The sequence below is a fragment of the Caretta caretta genome, chromosome 1 (assembly GCF_965140235.1).
Source record: "Caretta caretta isolate rCarCar2 chromosome 1, rCarCar1.hap1, whole genome shotgun sequence".
In the NCBI taxonomy this organism is placed as follows: Eukaryota; Metazoa; Chordata; order Testudines; family Cheloniidae; genus Caretta; species Caretta caretta.
This window is the reverse complement of record NC_134206.1, coordinates 132,485,830-132,505,797: the sequence shown is the minus strand read 5'-3', so window position 1 is coordinate 132,505,797 and position 19,968 is coordinate 132,485,830. Positions and strand designations below refer to the sequence as shown.

Genomic DNA, 19,968 nt, shown 5'->3' with positions numbered 1-19,968 from the left:
CCGCGGCTACTGGGAGCTGTGGGTGGCCATGCCTACGGACAATCAATGTAAAGACTGTCTCGCAGCCCACTAGCAGATTACCCTGATGGGCCACATGCGGCCCACGGGCTGCAGGTTGCCCACCACTGCTTTAGCAGGGCCATTGCCTGGGGCCCCGTGCCACAGGGAACCCCAGGAGGCTAAGTTACATCATATCTCTAGACCTTGCATAATGACAAGTTTCAGAGTAGCAGCCGTGTTAGTCTGTATCCGCAAAAAGAAGAGGACTTGTGGCACCTTGGAGACTAACAAATTTATTTGAGCATAAGCTTTTGTGAGCTACAGCTCACTTCATCGGATGCATTCAGTGGAAAATACAGTGGGGAGATTTATATACACAGAGAACATGAAAGAATGGGTGTTACCACTTTCCTTACAGTGTGCATGGTAACTGAGCTGTAGCTCATGAAAGCTTATGCTCAACTAAATTAGTTAGTCTAAGGTGCCACAAGTCCTCCTTTTCTTTTTGCATATCTCTAGAGTCACTGTGGGTAAATGTTATGAGTATTACAGTAATTTAATCTCTAAAAGTGGAAATAAATCGCACTAAAGCAGAAGTTTTCAAACTGTGGACCTCCATGACTGTAATGATGGTCCTGTTTGGGGATAGTAAGAGTGAAAGCCTACAAATGTTAAGAGTACATGTATTTTAAAATGACTTTCATTATTTGTCATCTGGTGATTAACATGGGACCAAGATGAAAATAAAAATAACCTGAAGAAGTTCTGCAGAACTGTTGTGCTCCTTACACTCACAAAGAGGTCTCCGCCACTTGCATGGCACCATCCCCGTCGATAGACACTGCAGAGGGGTCTATGCATGGTCTATGCTGGGGGAGGGAGTAGAGAAGACTGGGCACAATGCACATCCTGGTGGATGATGATCTAGCCTCCATTATTCACACCATCATCTATTGGCTGGACTACAGCAATGAAATATACCTGGGCACAAAGCCTTCTGTACTTAGGAAACTTCAACTAATACAGAACATCTCCTCGGCACCAGAGGCTACCACAAGCATATCACACTTTTCGTCTGCACTCTGCACTGGCTTTCCATAGAATATTAAATCAAGTTCAAAGGTCTTGATCCTTATCTTTTAGGAGCTCAATGGGCTGGGCTCAGTATCTAAAAGAACATCTAAAGCTCCAGGACGAAGACCTTGGTTGAGAACTTTGCTCCTCATAGAATCGTAGAATCATAGAATATCAGGGTTGGAAGAGACCTCAGGAGGTCATCTAGTCCAACCCCCTGCTCAAAGCAGGACCAATCCCCAATTAAATCATCCCAGCCAGAGCTTTGTCAAGCCTGACCTTAAAAACTTCTAAGGAAAGAGATACTACCACCTCCCTAGGTAACACATTCCAGTATTTCATCACCCTCCTAGTGAAAAAGTTTTTCCTAATATCCAACCTAAACTTCCCCCACTGCAACTTGAGACCATTACTCCTTGTCCTGTCATCTTCTACCACTGAGAATAGTCTAGAACCATCCTCTTTGGAACCATCTCTCAGGTAGTTGAAAGCAGTTATCAAATCCCCCCTCATTCTTCTCTTCTGCAGACTAAACAATCCCAGTTCCCTCAGCCTCTCCTCATAAGTCATGTGTTCCAGACCCCTAATCATTTTTGTTGCCCTTCGCTGGACTCTCTCCAATTTTTCCACATCCTTCTTGTAGTGTGGGGCCCAAAACTGACACAGTACTCCAGATGAGGCCTCACCAATGTTGAATAGAGGGGAACGATCACGTCCCTCGATCTGCTGACTATGCCCCTACTTATACATCCCAAAATGCCATTGGCCTTCTTGGCAACAGGGGCACACTGTTGACTCATATCCAGCTTCTCGTCCACTGTCACCCTAGGTCCTTTTCCGCAGAACTGCTGCCTAGCCATTCGGTCCCTAGTCTGTAGCGGTGCATTGGATTCTTCCATCCTAAGTGCAGGACCCTGCACTTATCCTTGCTGAACCTCATCAGATTTCTTTTGGCCCAATCCTCCAATTTGTCTAGGTCCCTCTGTATCCTATCCCTACCTGCCACCGTATCTACCACTCCTCCTAGTTTAGTATCATCCGCAAATTTGCTGAGAGTGCAATCCACACCATCCTCCAGATCATTTATGAAGATATTGAACAAAACCAACCCCAGGACCGACCCTTGGGGCACTCCACTTGATACCAGCTGCCAACTAGAAATGGAGCCATTGATCACTACCCGTTGAGCCCGACAATCTAGCCAACTTTCTACCCACCTTATAGTGCATTCATCCAGCCCATACTTCTTTAACTTGCTGACAAGAATACTGTGGGAGACCGTGTCGAAAGCTTTGCTAAAGTCAAGAAACAATACATCCACTGCTTTCCCTTCATCCACAGAACCAGTAATCTCATCATAGAAGGCGATTAGATTAGTCAGGCATGACCTTCCCTTGGTGAATCCATGCTGACTGTTCCTGATCACTTTTCTCTCATGTAAGTGCTTCAGGATAGATTCCTTGAGGACCTGCTCCATGATTTTTCCGGGGACTGAGGTGAGGCTGACTGGCCTGTAGTTCCCAGGATCCTTCTTCTTCCCTTTTTTAAAGATTGGCACTACATTAGCCTTTTTCCAGTCATCCAGGACTTCCCCCGTTCACCATGAGTTTTCAAAGATAATGGCCAATGGCTCTGCAATCACAGCCACCAATTCCTTTAGCACTCTCGGATGCAACGCATCCGGCCCCATGGACTTGTGCATGTCCAGCTTTTCTAAATAGTCCCTAACCACCTCTTTCTCCACAGAGGGCTGGCCACCTACTCCCCATGCTGTGTTGCTGTGTTCCTCTTCACAAAGGAACTCTCTAATAAGGAGAAAGCTTGTCTGTGCAGGAGACAGAACTTTCTTGGGGGCCAGCTTAAGACTGGAATGAACTCCCACAGGAACTAAGGTTACAGCTGTCTGAAACAGGATTTCTAGTTCACAAGAAATCTCAGCATTTTGAAAATTCTTACAAGCTGGAAATCCTGAAAAAAAAAAAGTAGTTTTGAGAACATTGACACATGGTATTTCCTAAATGATATTTGCTCCACAGGACCATCAGTCGCTGTGTTAAACTGGCATCCTTGCATCCTCTGATTCAGTGAAAGTTGTTGACCCTGACTTGCTTTTGTGAGACCGCCACAGTTTTGTGAAACTGTTTCATTAGACAGGTTTCAGAGTAGCAGCCGTGTTAGTCTGTATTCTCAAAAAGAAAAGGAGGACTTGTGGCACCTTAGAGACTAACCAATGTATTTGAGCATAAGCTTTCGTGAGCTACAGCTCACTTCATCGGATGCATACTGTGGAAACATTAGAAAAATTACATTACATTAGAAAAATTTCTGACCAGCTCTAACTAAGGACCATCACAACTGTAACCACCTTGCACTTCAAGTACAAGGTGTATTTCTTTGAGCTTGCTTTCTCTAATGTAAATACATAGCAACATTAAAAGAATACTACCAAACAAAGCCCTCTCCTGAGCATACTTCTCCCCCTGAAGAGAGGATGAGGGAATAATCAGATGAGAGTTGTTAGTCACATTGGTTAATGAACTAATGGAAGGTGCTGAGATATACTACAGTGAGGACTGTAGTATAAGAACCTACACAGAAGAAAACACCAGTCTTTTCTGGGTCTATGGAAAAGAAGGGGGGAAGTGATGCAGCCCCAGCCTGTGTGGTTTTTTCCCCATAGAGCTCCCATCAGAGTTCTGGAGGCCTCTGTAGTCAAGACCAGATTTCTATGGTCAGGGAACAGGAGATAGGTATGCCATGAGGGTAAGGTAGGCAAACTAGACCTGAGTAACAGGGCCTATACCCAATCGCTTGGCCTCCCACAGATTTCAATGGATCTGTCAGGTTTGGGCCAGGTCTTATGACCAGTTTTGGTGGAGTGCAACCCCATACTCACCAACTGACTGAAAGGGGGTGATTTGAATGAGGTACTTAGTTACATACTGTCCTCTCTGCTCATACTTCCATTATGAGGCAGCAGTAGTGCAACGAGAGGCCATGCAGCAGTGGGATGCTTGATGCTTAAAGCAGCATCAAGTTCCCCTGTTTCTCTGCTCATCACATTTTACTAGAGCTGCTTGAAATGTTTGATAAAAGCAATTTTAAAAAAAAAAAATTATTATTTGGACTCTCTAGGAACACCTGACCAACTCCAGTTTTTAGCTTGCATTTATATGAACACCACCGACAATCAGACCTGTGCAAAAGCTAACTTACAATGGCTGTGGACACATATGATTGTTTTTAAAATGTTCTTTCCCAAAGTTACCCCCCCAGAGCAGGGATAGTTTTAAACACTGAGCTTTATTAAACTTCGTACACGCACCCTCACCCACCTTGCAAAGGCCCCATTGCTGCTGCGTCCTTTCAGAGCACATTAACATTTTCCCCAATAACTTAAGTTATCATGGAATAGGGTTGTCAACTTTCTACTCACACAAAACCAAACACCCTTGCCTCGCCCCTACCCAGCCCCTTCTCTGAGGCCATGCCCTCACTCACTCCATCCTCCCACCCTCTGTCGCTTGCTCTCCCCACCCTCACTCTCTCGCTCATTTTCACCAGGCTGGGGCAGGGGGTTGGGTTGCAGGAGGGGGTGGGATGCAGGTGCAGGCTGTGAGATGGGGCCAGAAATGAGTTCAGGGTGCAGGAGGGGACTCCAAGTTGAGGTAGTGGGTTGGGATGCGGGAGGGGGTGCGGGCTCCGGCTGTGGGTGTGGGCTCTGGGGTGGGGCCAGGGATGATGGGTTTGGGGTGCAGGAGGGGGCTCTGGGCTAGGGGAGTGGAGTTGAGGGATTTGGAGTATGTGAGGGGGTTCCCGGCTGAGGCAGGGGGTTGGGGTATGGGCTCTGGGTTGGGGGTGTGGGTTCCAGGGTGGGACCTGGGATATGGGTTTTGGAGTGCAGGAGGGCTTTCTGGGCTGGGACTGAAGGGTTCAGAGTGTGGGAGGGAGGTCTGGGCAGGGGTGGGGGTTGGGGTCTGTGAGGGTTCCAGTTGGGGGTGCAGACTCTGGGGTGGGGCTGGGATGAGGGGTTTGGGGTGTAGGAGGGTGCTCCAGGCTAGGACTGAGGGGTTATGAGGGTGGGAGGGGGATCAGGGCTGGGGCAGGGAGTTGGGGCACAGGAGAGGGTCAGGGATGCAGGCTCCGGGCAGCATTTACTTCAGGCAGCTCCCAGAAGCAGCAGCATGTCCCCACTCCAGCTCCTACACGGAGGCATGGCCAGGCATGCCACACGCTGACCTGTCCACAAGCGCCACCCCCACAGTTCTCATTGGCCGCGGTTCCCAGCCAATGGGAGCTGCAGAGCTGGCACTTGGGGTAGAGACAGCGTGCAAAGCCCCTGGCTGCTCCTACATGTTGGAGCTGGAGCGGGGAACATGCTGCTGCTTCCAGGAGCCACGCGGAACCACGGCAGACAGGAAGCCTGCCTTAGCCCCGCTCCGCGGCTGACCGGACTTTTAACGGCTCAGTCAGTGGTGCTGACCAGAGCCTCCAGGGTCCCTTTTCGACTGAGCATTCGGCCAAAAACCAGACACCTGGCAACCCTATCATGGAACAGAAATTCATTTTCTTGGCCAGCTGTACTTATAGGTGCTACACATCACCTTTCCGCAGAAGGAGTATGATCATTATTAGTATTCTGTTTCATTACAGGTCTCATGACTCACTTGTAGAGGTTGCACGATACATATACAAGGACTCTTTCTATGAAAGTAATTACCCTTTGTGGGTGATCTATCTTGTGCTTAGCTCTGCAGCATGTTTCAATTCAGTTTTGAGTTGTGGGAGTTCATAGCTGAAGGAGAGCTTAAAAAAATAAAGTCAGTGGAACCTCTCTGTTTTTCTGCTGGTTAAGAAGAAAAAGCTTTTAAAAAATCAATGAACTGAGGCTCACTTTACAATGTTTCCTATCTAGTGTACAGTATGTGAGATAAATGTCCAAGGGTGATAACAATGCAAAAAAGAGTCCAAGGTTTAATTTGGATAAGCCCAGAAAAAATATCAGATCCTTTTCATTGGGTAAAATCCTGATACCACTGAAATCAATAGGAGTTTTGCTATTGACTACAATAGGGCCAGGATTTCATCTACTGAGAAACTTTGTGAGAACAGGCGTTCATGATATTTCTGTGTCTTCCTGATTCTAATGTAGACAGAAATCATGAGAACCACTGGCTTGAATAGTGTTTCAGTCTAGCTGGCATCCTGTTCCTATTTGAAGCAGGACATTTAGAGGTATGGGCAGGCATAGAGAAGTTCAAAACCTGAAATAAAATATTTGGTTCAGATTGGGTTTGAGTTGGAAGCAAAAGGAAGAGTTGATTTTTTCCCTCTTAATTGGTTCACTCAGTATCTAGATTACAAGTACAAGTACAGCTGTGACAAATGGGATCTTAGTAGTCTTGAACTGAGCATTAATTTACAGTCTTTGCAAAAATTCACTCAGAAATTTTCTAAGGGATTAATGGATCAGTGTCATTGATGTCTGACTTGCAAAGGGAAGTGTAGGGGATGATCCTGAGAGATTCTGAGCCTCTGTTAACTCCCACTGAAATCCATAGAATCTTTCAGGGTATATTTTTAGGTGTAGATTTTTGAAAGAGATCAACACCCACATTCTGAGCCAAGTTTTCTAGAATGCTTAACTCCCACTTAGGTACCAAAATAAAATGGTCAGATTTCTTCAAACTGCTCCGCATGATGGGTGCTGAGGTCTTACGAAAAATCAGGCCCTTAATGAATAAAAAGGGCAGTGAGTACATCAAGCTGGGGAGATGTTTGCCAGTGTTCAAATCTCACAGTGTCTGCATTCAAATTGTATGACTCACCATGACACATGCTATTCTGAAAAAGAAATCATCAGGGGTTTGTCAAGATTCAACTGGAATTTAACATTCTTTTGGGAAAGAGGTCATTAGAACCCTGAGATTTAAAATATTGTCTTGAATGACAATATGACAGCTATTATTTTTTAACAGACACCCACCGTATAATATGATAGAAAAATGCAAACTGTCTCGGAAGAATAAATGTAAACACAGCTCTACTATTCCAATTAGAGCTAAAAAGAAACAAAACAATACAAGTAATAATCTGAAATGTGAAGGTCTGGATTATTTTAGATATTGTGGAACTGATTCTTCTCTGAGTTATGGCAGTGTAAGGTCCCAGTTCAGATTAGGCAAGACACTTAGCACATCCATTGACTTCAAAGGGATTTAAGCATATGCTTACGTGCTGTCCTGAACTGGACCCTAAATCAAGAGTAACTCCACTGAATTTGAAGTTACATCAGTGTAAATAGGATCAGAATCAAGACCTTTATTTGCAGAGAGCAGTTACCTGCCCTTGCCTTGGTGAATACACCAGTACATTTTGCTGCTGACACTTGTTGGCATGGAGACTAAGAGTAAAGTAGAAGTCACATTCATAGGAATGTCTTCCTGCCTCATCAGTCATCCATTAATATGACTTAGAACATAATTGTTATACCCAAGAGTAAACTCATACTCTGTGAACATTACAATGTTATTTTAAGCCATCAAGGCTCAAGTATAATTACATTCAGTGTAGCACTCATTATACGTTGGCAGTAGTAATGGTCAAAAATAATGTTCTACTTTCTCTATTGACATTTTGAAACCTGGAGAAAAACTGTATTAATATTGGTCATAATTATTAATGTAGTAGCAACAATATACCAAATCATCTCTGACTGGAAGAGCTTACCATCTATGAAGATTAAAAAAAGCTGGAATGAATTGAAAGCAACATAAATCTCACAAATACAAATTTAACAGAGGAACACAAATTTTGCACTGAAATTCTCTTAACCAAATTGGTAAGAGTGATTTTTGATGGATTACTTCATGTCATAGATAAAGAGAATGTACTTCTTAAACTAATACTAATTTAACACACAATAAGAACCTTCTATTAAAGTGTTGATCTTGTTCCAAACACCAACAACCCACACAAACACTAAATAATTCACCTTGAATGTGTCCCCTTCTTTACATATTATGCTAGACACAGTTCTAGAAGTCTCTTGGAAAGTGGGTCATATTAAGTCATCACTTTTGTACTATTGTGTATATCTAACTCTCTCGTACAATCCAGAGAGCAAAATGATAAACCAGAGTAGACAGATTTAAAAAGCATCAAATGTTCAAAAAATTTCCATTACTATTTATGATTAAACTAGCTAGAGACATACAGGGTAACAAGAAACATTCTACAAATAAATTAGAAGCAAGAGGAAGAGCAAGGACCGGGTAGGCCCATTACTCAATGACCGGGGAAAAACAATAACAGAAAATATGGAAATGGCAAAAGTGCTAAATTACTTTTTTATTTTTGTTTTCACCAACGAAACGTTAGTAGTGATTGGACTACGTTAGTAGTGACTGGACATCTAACATCGTGAATGCCAGTGAAATGAGGTAGGATCAGAGGCTAAAATAGGGAAAGAACAGGTTAAAAACTATGTATACAAGTTAGATTTCTTCAAGTCACCAGGGCCTGATGAAATACATCCTAGAATACTCAAGGAGCTGACTGAGGAGATATCTGAGTCATTAGCAATTATCTTCAAGAAGTCATGGAAGACGGGAGAGATTCCAGAGGACTGGAAAAGGGCAGATATAGTGCCAATCTATAAAAAGGGAAATAAGGACAACCCGGGTAATTACAGACCAGTCAGCTGAACTTCAGTATCCGGAAAGATAATGGAGCAAATAATTAAGCAATCAATTTGCAAATACCTAGAAGAAAATAAGGTGATAAGTAAGAACATGGAATTGTCAAGAACAAATAATGTCAAACCAACCCAATAGCTTTCTTTGACAGGGTAATACACCTTGTGGATGGGGGAAGTGGTATATGTCATACATCTTGATTTTTGATACTGTCTGGCACGATCTTCTCATAAACAAACTAGGGCAATACAAACTAAATGGAGCTACTAGAAAGTGGGTGCATAACTGATTGGAAAACCATTGCCAGAGAGTAATTATCAGTGAATCACAGTCAAGCTGGAAGGGCATATCAAGTGGGGTCCCTCAGGGATCAGTTTTGGGTCAGGTTCTGCTCAATATCTTCCTCAATGATTTAGATGATGGCATAGAGAGTGCACTTATAAAGTTTGTGGATGATACCAAGCTGGGAGGGATTGCAGGTGCTTTGGAGGATAGGATTAACATTCAAAATTATCTGGACAAACTGGAGAAATAGTCTGAAGTAAATAGAATGAAATTCATTAAGGACAAATGAAGGAAGGAACAATCAGTTGCACACATAGAAAATGGGAAATGACTACCCAGGAAGGAATACTGCAGAAAGGGATCTGGGGGTCATAGTGGATCATAAGCTAAATATGAGTCAACAGCATAACACATTTGCAAAAAAACCCAAATATCATTCTGCGATCTATTAGCAGAAGTGTTCTAAGCAAGACACGAGAAGTAATTCTTCCACTCTACTCCGTGCTGATATGGCTTCAACTGGAGTATTGTGTCCAGTTCTGGGCACCATATTTCACAAAAGATGTGGGCAAATTGGAGAAAATCCAGAGAAGAGTATTGATTCAATGTCTAGAAAATACTACCTTTGAGGGAAGATAGACATTGATTCAATGTCTAGAAAATACTACCTTTGAGGGAAGATAGAAAAAACTGGGTATGTTTAGTTTGGAGAAGAGAAGACAGAGGGAACATGATAACAGTTTTCAAGTACATAAAAGGTTGTTACAAGGAGGACAGAGAAAATTTTTTTTCTTCTTAACTTCTGAGGCTAGGACAAGAAGTAATGGGCTTAAATTGCAGCAAGGGCAGTTTAGGTTGGACATTAGGAAAAAACTTTCTTACAGTCATGGTGGTTAAACACTGGAACAAATTGCCTAGTAAGCTGTGGAATCTCCATCATTGTCTAACCTGCTCTTAAAAGTCTCCAAACAACTGTCAGGGATAGTCTATATAATACTCAGTCCTGCCATGAGTGCAGAGATTGGACTTTGGGTATGTCTACACTACGGAATAAGGTCGAATTTATAGAAGTCGTTTTTTTAGAAATCGGTTTTATATATTCGAGTGTGTGTGTCCCCACAGAAAATGCTCTAAGTGCATTAAGTGCATTCACTCGGCGGAGTGCTTCCACAGTACCGAGGCTAGAGTCGACTTCCGGAGCGTTGCACTGTGGATAGCTATCCCACAGTTCCCGCAGTCTCCGCTGCCCATTGGAATTCTGGGTTGAGATCCCAATGCCTGATGGGGCTAAAACATTGTCGCGGATGGTTCTGGGTACATATCGTCAGGCCCCCGTTCCCTCCCGCCCTCCGTGAAAGCAAGGACAGACAATCGTTTCGCGCCTTTTTTCCTGAGTTACCTGTGCAGATGCCATACCACGGCAAGCATGGAGCCCGCTCAGGTAACCATCACCCTATGACTCCTGGGTGCTGGCAGACGCGGTACGGCTTTGCTACACAGTAGCAGCAACCCCTTGCCTTGTGGCAACAGACGATACAGTACGACTGGTAGCCGTCATCGTCATGTCCAAGGTGCTCCTGGCCACGTCGGCTGGGAGCGCCTGGACAGACATGGGCGCAGGGACTTAATTTAGAGTGACTTGACCAGGTCATTCTCTTTAGTCCTGCAGTCAGTCCTATTGAACTGTCTTATGGTGAGCAGGCAGGTGATACGGATTGCTAGCAGTCGTACTGTACCATCTTCTGCCAGGCAGGCAAGAGATGAGGATTGCTAGCAGTCGTATTGTACCATCTTCTGCCAGGCAGGCAAGAGATGAGGATGGCTAGCAGTCGTACTGTACCATCTTCTGCCGAGCAGCCATGAGATGTGGATGGCATGCAACCCTTCTGCACCGTCTGCTGCCAGCCAAAGATGTAAAAGATAGATGGAGTGGATCAAAACAAGAAATAGACCAGATTTGTTCTGTATTCATTTGCTTCCCCCCCCTCCCCCGTCTAGGGGACTCATTCTTCTAGGTCACACTGCAGTCACTCACAGAGAAGGTGCAGCGAGGTAAATCTAGCCATGTATCAATCAGAGGCCAGGCTAACCTCCTTGTTCCAATAAGAACAATAACTTAGGTGCACCATTTCTTATTGGAACCCTCCGTGAAGTCCTGCCTGAAATACTCCTTGATGTAAAGACACCCCCTTTCTTGATTTTAGCTCCCTGAAGCGAACCCTGTAAGCCGTGTCATCAGTCGCCCCTCCCTCCGTCAGAGCAACGGCAGACAATCGTTCCGCGCCTTTTTTCTGTGCGGACGCCATACCAAGGCAAGCATGGAGGCCGCTCAGCTCACTTTGGCAATTAGGAGCACATTAAACACTACACGCATTATCCAGCAGTATATGCAGCACCGGAACCTGGCAAAGCGATAGCGGGCGAGGAGGCGACGTCAGCGCGGTCGTGTGAGTGACCAGGACATGGACACAGATTTCTCTGAAAGCATGGGTCCTGCCAATACATGCATCATGGTGCTAATGGGGCAGGTTCATGCTGTGGAATGCTGATTCTGGGCTCGGGAAACAAGCACAGACTGGTGGGACCGCATAGTGTTGCAGGTCTGGGACGATTCCCAGTGGCTGCGAAACTTTCGCATGCGTAAGGGCACTTTCATGGAACTTTGTGACTTGCTTTCCCCTGCCCTGAGGCGCATGAATACCAAGATGAGAGCAGCCCTCACAGTTGAGAAGCGAGTGGCGATAGCCCTGTGGAAGCTTGCAACGCCAGACAGCAACCGGTCAGTTGGGAATCAATTTGGAGTGGGCAAATCTACTGTGGGGGCTGCTGTGATGCAAGTAGCCCACGCAATCAAAGATCTGCTGATATCAAGGGTAGTGACCCTGGGAAATGTGCAGGTCATAGTGGATGGCTTTGCTGCAATGGGATTCCCTAACTGTGGTGGGGCCATAGACGGAACCCATATCCCTATCTTGGCACCGGAGCACCAAGCCGCCAAGTACATAAACTGCAAGGGGTACTTTTCGATAGTGCTGCAAGCTCTGGTGGATCACAAGGGACGTTTCACCAACATCAATGTGGGATGGCCGGGAAAGGTACATGACGCTCACATCTTCAGGAACTCTGGTCTGTTTCAAAAGCTGCAGGAAGGGACTTTATTCCCAGACCAGAAAATAACTGTTGGGGATGTTGAAATGCCTATATGTATCCTTGGGGACCCAGCCTACCCCTTAATGTCACGGCTCATGAAGCCTACACAGGCAGCCTGGATGGTAGTCAGGAGCTGTTCAACTACAGGCTGAGCAAGTGCAGAATGGTGGTAGAATGTGCATTTGGACGTTTAAAGGCGCGCTGGCGCAGTTTACTGACTCACTTAGACCTCAGCAAAACCAATATTCCCACTGTTATTACTGCTTGCTGTGTGCTCCACAATATCTGTGAGAGTAAGGGGGAGACATTTATGGTGGGGTGGGAGGTTGAGGCAAATCGCCTGGCTGCTGGTTACGCGCAGCCAGACACCAGGGCGGTTAGAAGAGCACAGGAGGGCGCGGTACGCATCAGAGAAGCTTTGAAAATCAGTTTCATGACTGGCCAGGCTATGGTGTGAAAGTTCTGTTTGTTTCTCCTTGATGAAACCCCCTGCCCCTTGGTTCACTCTACTTCCCTGTAAGCTAACCACCCTCCCCTCCTCCCTTCGATCACCGCTTGCAGAGGCAATAAAGTCATTGTTGCTTCACATTCAAGCATTCTTTATTCATTCATCACACAAATAGGGGGATGACTACCAAGGTAGCCCAGGAGGGGTGGTGGAGGAGGGAAGGAAAATGCCACACAGCACTTTAAGCACAGCACTTTAAAAGTTTACAACTTTAAAATTTATTGAATGACAGCCTTCTTTTTTTTGGGCAATCCTCTGTGGTGGGGTGGCTGGTTGGCCGGAGGCCCCCCCACCGCTTTCTTGGGCATCTGGGTGTGGAGGCTATGGAACTTGGGGAGGAGGGCTGTTGGTTACTCAGGGGCTGCAGTGGCAGTCTGTGCTCCAGCTGCCTTTGCTGCAGCTCAACCATACACTGGAGCATACTGGTTTGGTCCTGCAGCAGCCTCAGCATTGAATCCTGCCTCCTCTCATCACGCTGCCGCCACATTTGAGCTTCAGCCCTCTCTTCAGCCTGCCACTTACTCTCTTCAGCCCGCCACCTCTCCTCCCGGTCATTTTGTGCTTTCCTGCACTCTGACATTATTTGCCTCCACGCATTCGTCTGTGCTCTGTCAGTGTGGGAGGACAGCATGAGCTCGGAGAACATTTCATCGCGAGTGCGTTTTTTTTTTTTTCTAAGCTTCACTAGCCTCTGGGAAGGAGAAGATCCTGTGATCATTGAAACACATGCAGCTGGTGGAGAAAAAAAAAGGGACAGCAGTATTTAAAAAGACACATTTTATAAAACAGTGGCTACACTCTTTCGGGGTAATCCTTGCTGTTAACATTACATACATAGCACATGTGCTTTCGTTACAAGGTCGCATTTCGCCTCCCCCCACCGCGTGGCTACCCCCTCAACCTTCCCCCCTCCCTGTGGCTAACAGCGGGGAACATTTCTGTTTAGCCACAGGCAAACAGCCTAGCAGGAATGGGCTCCTCTGAGTGTCCCCTGAAGAAAAGCACCCTATTTCAACCAGGTGACCATGAATTATATCTCACTCTCCTGAGGATAACACAGAGAGATAAAGAACGGATGTTGTTTGAATGCCAGCAAACATACACTGCAATGCTTTGTTCTACAATGATTCCCGAGTACGTGTTACTGGCCTGGAGTGGTAAAGTGTCCTACCATGGCGGACGCAATAAGGCTGCCCTCCCCAGAAACCTTTTGCAAAGGCTTTAGGAGTACATCTAGGAGAACTGTGAATGCCAGGGCAAAGTAATCCTTTCACATGCTTGCTTTTAAACCGTGTATAGTATTTTAAAAGGTACACTCACCAGAGGTCCCTTCTCCGCCTGCTGGGTCCAGGAGGCAGCCTTGGGTGGGTTCGGGGGTACTGGCTCCAGGTCCAGGGTGAGAAACAGTTCCTGGCTGTCGGGAAAACCGGTTTCTCCACTTGCTTGCTGTGAGCTATCTACAACCTCATCATCATCATCATCATCTTCTTCATCCCCAAAACCTGTGTTCCGTATTCCTCCATCTCCATTGAAGGAGTCAAACAACACGGCTGGGGTAGTGGTGGCTGAACCCCCTAAAATGGCATGCAGCTCATCATAGAAGCGGCATGTTTGGGGCTCTGACCCGGAGCGGCCGTTCGCCTCTCTGGTTTTCTGGTAGGCTTGCCTCAGCTCCTTCAGTTCACGCAGCACTGCTTCGGGTCCCTGTTATGGCCTCTGTCCTTCATGCCCTGGGAGATTTTGACAAAGGTTTTGGCATTTCGAAAACTGGAACGGAGTTCTGATAGCACGGATTCCTCTCCCCAAACAGCGATCAGATCCCGTACCTCCCGTTCGGTCCATGCTGGAGCTCTTTTGCGATTCTGGGACTCCATCATGGTCACCTGTGCTGATGAGCTCTGCATGGTCACCTGCAGCTTGCCACGCTGGCCAAACAGGAAATGAGATTCAAAAGTTCGCGGTTCTTTTCCTGTCTACCTTGCCAGTGCATCTGAGTTGAGAGTGCTGTCGAGAGCGGTCACAATGGAGCACTCTGGGATAGCTCCCGGAGGCCAATACCATTGAATTGTGTCCACAGTACCCCAAATTCGAGCCAGCAAGGTCAATTTAAGCGCTAATCCACTTGTCAGGGGTGGAGTAAGGAAATCGATTTTAAGAGCCCTTTAAGTCAAAATAAAGGGCTTCATTGTGTGGATGGGTGCAGGTTTACATCGATTTAACAATGCTAAATTTGACCTAAAGTCCTAGTGTAGACCAGGGCTAGGTGATCTCTCGAGGTCTTTTCCAGTCTTATGATTCCATGACAATAAAATCTGCATTGGGATATTTATTAATAACTAAATTTTAATGTAAAGCCAAAATAAGAATTTATACACACACACGTATTACAATTGTAATATCTATCATATAGCAGTAACACAGATTTCTGATAATAATTTAAAGGTCCAGCAAGGGACATTTGACTTCAATAGGAATGCTCAGGAAGCAGGAATTACTTCATGTGATGAGTTTACATATAACACCATAAACTCATCCCACATGGTCAAGCACTGAGAACTTGCAACTCTCATTTAAGTAATATGGTGTACATATAACTTTGCAATGGTTCCTAAATTCAGGACACAGCATGTCTGCACAAGATCATAATACTCACTTCCAGAATTAAACAACCATTACCATTCTTGTTTTAGTGGAGAAACTAAGAGAGAACACCATTGATTCCTAATTCATCTTTTATCTCTTAACTCACTAATAACTTAAGATTGCACAGTGAAATTCAGACACCAGATATGTATAACACTGACTAAAGTTACCATACCAATAGAAACAAGGACAAAAATTACCATAATTCAAGCATATAATGCCATGCAAAAATAGATCATAATAGAGCTACCAAACCTTATCAGCTCCGGTCTGTAGTTCCTCCAAAGCAGTGGTTCTCAACTGTGGTCCACCACTTGTTCAGGGAAAGCCCCTGGCACGCCGGGCCAGTTTGTTTACCTGCAGCATCCGCAGGTTTGGCTAATCACAGCTCCCACTGGCCGCGGTTCATCGCTCCTGGCCAATGGGGGCTGCGGGAACAGCACTTCCCTCGGCCCACGCCGCTTTCTGCAGCCCCCATAGGCTTGGAGCGGCAAACCACGGACAGTGGGAGCCGCGATCGGCCGAACCTGCGGATGCGGCAGGTAAACAAACCAACCCAGCACGCCAGGGACTTTCCCTGAACAAGCAGTGGACCACAGTTGAGAACCACTGCTCCAAAGCAATGATCCCAACTTCCATGAAGAGACCTAATCCTCTACAGCCTGCATTTATCTGGGAACATGATAAATTGTTACTATGATAAGCCTGAGAGTCTTCGCAAGTGTAGTAATGTAATACATGGCCAAGTTCGGCTACTTGGTCCACAGTAGAAAGGAGAATTCTCTTGCAAATCTAAGACTTCAGTGTTACAACTGCCTTGCTCTTAGGCTAATCATTTACTCCTGTACAATCTGAATGCAAAGTGGATATCAAACAATCCTCCACTTTGCACAAGTGTAAGTGACTACACAAGGTGCAAGGCTGTGGAGAATGATGTCCCTGTGTAGAAAAGTGGCAAAGGATTTATTATAAGATGTTCTATAGGTGAGATTGAAGGAAGTCAAAAGAGTTTAAGAGGTAAAGAAACCTGGGCCACAAACAATATAATTGCAGCCAAATGAGGCCATTCTCAGAGAAAAACATACACCAAACTTACAGTGGTGTCTGCTCTCAGTTGAAATCACTGGAATTTTATGCTCCAGATTTATGCGAAATATAATTGAATAGGGGACTTGGTCCAGACATAGATGTGAGTTCTGGTTATCATTAAATCCATATTTCAGAGGGGGAAAGACAACTTGCACCAGGTCATCGGCAGACCTGGGAAAAGAACCCACATCACCAGACTTCTAAGCCAAATCACTAGCCCCTGGGCCACACCAATTTACAAAGAAATTAGTTCTAGCAGCTGGGGCACTGGACTGGAAGTCAGGCTAGCTGGGTGTTATTCTCAGTTGGGCTAGTGACTTTTTCCCAGCTGCACAAAAGGTATTGAGGCTCCAGAGTCCCAGTTTTAGGCATCACTGCAATCCACAATGCACAGCTGCTGCCTTACCCTGTAGGCACCTAAACTCACTCCATGCCTAAAATTTTACTGTAAGAGCTCCCGAGGTGCCTAGGTTTCTGCCTCACTCTAGGCATCTAGACACCTATCTCCCACCTAAGCACCAGCATGCTCCATGGACGTGGGCAACATAGGCATCCTAGTGCTTATCTTCCCAACACACACCATTCCCTAGTAGGTGTGCTCTGAGCATGCCTACTGGCCTGGGTCCCATTCAAAATCTGGCTGCTGGAAGAAATGATGCTGTCTTCCTTACAACATTTAGCCCAGCGGTTAGCACACTTCCCTGGGATGTAGACGACCGTGGTTTAGTACCCTCCTCCCAGCAGCAGAGAAGAAAATATTTGCATGCGGGTCTCCCACCCCTCAGGAGAGTGCTTCAATCACTGGATATTACAGGGTGTTCTAATGGGAGGATGGGGAAGAGAGGTCTCAGTCAGTCTCCCATGCTGAAACTCCACTTGGACTAAAGAATTATTGGAGCAGGAGGCTCAGACCCTGGGTTTCCCCACATCCCAAGAGGGTGTCCTAACCACCAGACTATGGAATCATTCCTGCTCTAGCTTAGCAATTATTTAAGTCACTATTTCTAGGTGCCTAAAAAGTTATGTATTCTGATTTTGAGCTTTGCAATATCTAAGTCCCTTTGTGGAGCTGAGTCCTTGTCACTTCAGTTGTCTGTGTCTCTGTTTCTCCTCCCACAATTTGTCTGTCATGTCTGTTTAGATAATAAGGTATATCGGGCCAGGATTGTCTCCAAGTATGTTTGTACAGTACCAAGCACAACCACCACCTCATCTTAATTGTGTGTTCCATGCACTACGGTAATACAAATAACTCACGCTACCATTTATGTCACTGTTAAATTTAGACCAGAAAGTTTCCCCAACTTTATTTAGCCCATACATTTTACACAGAGCAGGCATGTAATGCTGGGAATTGGCAAATATTTTTAGTATACTGCCATGCATTATAAGTGACATCAAAAACACTATTATGTTGTGTATTGTCACATATCACATCTACAATTGTCCAAAACAAGGAAGCTCTTTTAGAGGACCTTTACATATTATGTTATTCTTATTAATATTTTTTCCTTAGACTGTTAGTATAGCTTGAGAAAGGTGAGTTATTGATCCCATTTATTTCTTACTGGCATGGTTTGTTTTTAGTTTATTTTCTAAATTGCTTTGGAAATAAAATATTATTGGCACATTTGAAAATATGAAGTACTGGGTTTTGGGAGAATTATCTTAATTCCCAGAAAGTTATTTAATAAAAATGGATTTTTTTCCTACTTCTAGTAGTAATATGAACTAACATAGTTTTGTAAGTATTGGATGTAGCAAAGTTCTTAAAATAACCAAAGCTCCTTTCAGCTAATAAAAAAACTGATTTTAAAAAATCCACATTTAGTCAGTATGGCTCTTTTTCATTTTTATACAAAGCAGCTACTATTAATAAAACAAAAACCATAAATATAATTGTTCAAATTCATCCCTGGGAGTTATACCAGGAATGAATTTGATTTAGTGTGCTTTATACCTGATTTTTAGTATGTTATAGTAAGAGAGTTACATTATTGTAAAGTGTGCTTGTCTACTAGACTGTGATTGTTCAAAAACTTACACATGTTCAAAGACTTACACATAGGCTTAACTTAATGCACATTGACTACTTCCATTGAAGTCAATGGGATTCACAGATACATAATTCTTTAATTATTTAGCTCAAGAGGAACAGTTTCAGGAGGAGAGAGTAACTGAGACCCATGTTCCCATCAGAATATTCTGTAGCTGTACTATCTAGTGTAACAATCAATAACAAACAGTAGGTGAAGATCAGAAAAGTCATTAGCTCAGTAGAAAGTCTTAAAAACCAGGTTGCCTCAGAAGAGTGAAATCAAATATTCTTGTATGTATCACTTGTCCATGCACACCTAGTAAATGTCAAAATTTTGAAGGTCTGATTCATTATTGTATTATAGCAGTTTCATGATTCCATAAGACTAAGTCAACGGATACACTGACATAAAAATCTGTGTGAGACTGGTGAATCAGTCTCTGAATTCCTAAAGGCTACAATAAGTATGAGAACTTATGGCTTGTTCCTGAGAAACACTGATTACCAACAACCCCTGCCCTGTCTTACCTTCTCATGCAGACCCTTTCAGGATTAAAGTTCTTAAAGTTTTCTAGGTGATACCATTCTGTAGGACAGACCTGTCCTCACTCTGTTTTTCTATAGCCATGTGTTTCGGGAAGGAAAAGGAATTGTATCTCAGATGATGTGGAGACTTTCAGTCTCTCTCTCTCTCTGTTTTTGGCATTCAGTTGTTCCTCTTTCTCTTTTCCAGCTATTATCACCAGGCAGAAAAATTGCTACGTGTTGATGTTTCTTTTTCCAAAGCCGATTCGAATATCATTTGCTATGTTGCAGATCCTTTACCCCTCCCCACACCCCGAGTGTCACTCACATTATCAGAGCACTGGGCCTGCTCTGGCAACCCTAACATGTGAGTAAATCCTATTCACATTAATTGTCCCATTGATTTTAACACAGGTAAGGGTTATGGGACCAGGCTAATAATTTATGCCCTTTAGAGCCCAGTAGGTAGAACTCCTGGACTTTTCTCCAGTCTTTGCTCCATGATGTATTGTGACATGGCAGGGCTTCTTCCCAGTTTACCAAGCAAAATTCACTTTTTTTCCTTAACAAGCATCCCACTCACCTTTAAGTGGAGCCAATTAAAGGGACCAAGGTTTATTTCTCCAAATGTAAGCAGATAACAGACAGAAACAGCTCCTCAGATGACTTCTTGTCCTGGCGTTTCACAGCCTCTCTCTCCAAGGGTCTCTGGTAATCTTGTTTCTTGAAGCTTCCCAGCCGCAAACAGATCCCTTCTCACAGCCATCTCCCATTCCTCCTCTGAAACACCAGCCTCAGGGCTACCTCCCTGATGCCCTAGCTCCAAGGCCCTACCACCAGAGTTAGCACTACTCTGTGGTGCCTCTTCCACACCTACTGCCTCTCCCTCTTCCTCCCCCTCTGACAGGCCTTTATAGCTGCAGGTGTAGCCCTGCCCCGGGGCTCAACTGGTTCCACTT

At 44.7% G+C, this 19,968-nt stretch overlaps 1 long non-coding RNA gene across 1 annotated transcript; it reads right to left on the bottom strand.

Annotated features, from left to right (window-relative positions):
• Nucleotides 1-12,908: 12,908 nt before the first annotated feature.
• On the bottom strand, nt 12,909-14,188 carry LOC142070380 (uncharacterized). Its single transcript, XR_012666350.1, has 2 exons — nt 14,035-14,188; nt 12,909-13,446 (listed from the first exon to the last, which is right to left on the bottom strand). It is a non-coding gene; the product is annotated as an uncharacterized LOC142070380 (long non-coding RNA).
• Nucleotides 14,189-19,968: the final 5,780 nt, after the last annotated feature.